Here is a 1195-nt window from a genome sequence, read left to right as displayed (position 1 = left end):
TTCCAAATCAGAATTGTGTGTAGCTTAGAGGGGAACTTGAAGATGGTGGTGTTTCTATGCATCTACTGCCCTTGTCCGTCAAGGTGTTAGTGACTGTGGGTTTGGAAGGTGCTGTCGAAGGAGCCTTGGTGAGTTTGTGCAGTGCATCCTGTAGATGGTACACACTGCGGGCACTGTGCGTTGGTGGTGGGGGGAGTGGATGTTGACGGTGGTGAATGGGGTGCCAATCAAGCCGGCTGCTTTGTCCTGGATGGTGTCCAGCTTCTTGAGTGTTGTTGGAGCTGCACTCACCTCGGGAAGTGCAGAGTATTCCATCACACGCCGCACTTGTGCTTTGTGGATGGTACAGGCTTTGGGGAATCAGGTGGTGAGTTACTCACTGCAGAATTCCGAGCCCCTGACCTGTTCTTGTAGCCACAGTATGTTTTTGGCTGGTCCTGTTCAATTTCTAGTCAATGGTCAGCCGCCCATGGGGTGGAATTTTCCATGCCCGCTGGCATTGGGCGTGATCGGTGGCATGAGCGGACAATATGGCCACGATGGCGGGAAACCAGTTCTCGATTGTCCGCTCAGCCTGCCGACAGCGGCCGTGTTTCCCGCCATCGGACATCGGGAACCTCATTGTCATACATCAGCCCATCATTTTCCGGCTAAGCCGCCGGAATCACCCTCCCCCCAACACCTCTCCCGCTGGATTGTGCGTCCAGGTCGGTGGGAAAGCACGCCGACGTGTTTCACAACAGCACAGAATCGACCTGCACTTGGCGGCTGCACTTTGAGGGGAATTCGGAGTTGAATACCTCGTATTAGGGAAACCTGTATGAAGTGACCATTCCTCTGAAACTCAGACAGTTCAGGCACAGCCACATTGATATGATTGGGGTCGGGCTCCGAGCTTATCTGCCCACTCAAGCAACGCAGAGGCATCAACGAGCCACCAAGTTCTCCAGAGCTCCCCCCAGCACAGACTGCACATTCAGGAGCACTTTAGTGGACTGCAGAGCAGTTGGACTGCACACGTTGTACAATCTCCTCGCTAAAGCTGGCCATGGAGCAGTCACTGCTGGAGGTGTTCACAGCCTCTTGCAATGTAAACATCCCGGTTTGGACCAGCCTCCCCCATGGTTCAAGCTAACAGGGCAGCCATGCAGCGCACTAATCTCTGGCCATCCAAGTGGGGATCAGCTCTCTCCGG

Source organism: Cetorhinus maximus, chromosome 28, assembly GCF_964194155.1.
Source record: "Cetorhinus maximus chromosome 28, sCetMax3.hap1.1, whole genome shotgun sequence".
Taxonomy (NCBI): Eukaryota; Metazoa; Chordata; class Chondrichthyes; order Lamniformes; family Cetorhinidae; genus Cetorhinus; species Cetorhinus maximus.
The sequence above is the reverse complement of the archived record's forward strand: the minus strand, read 5'-3'. Positions refer to the sequence as shown.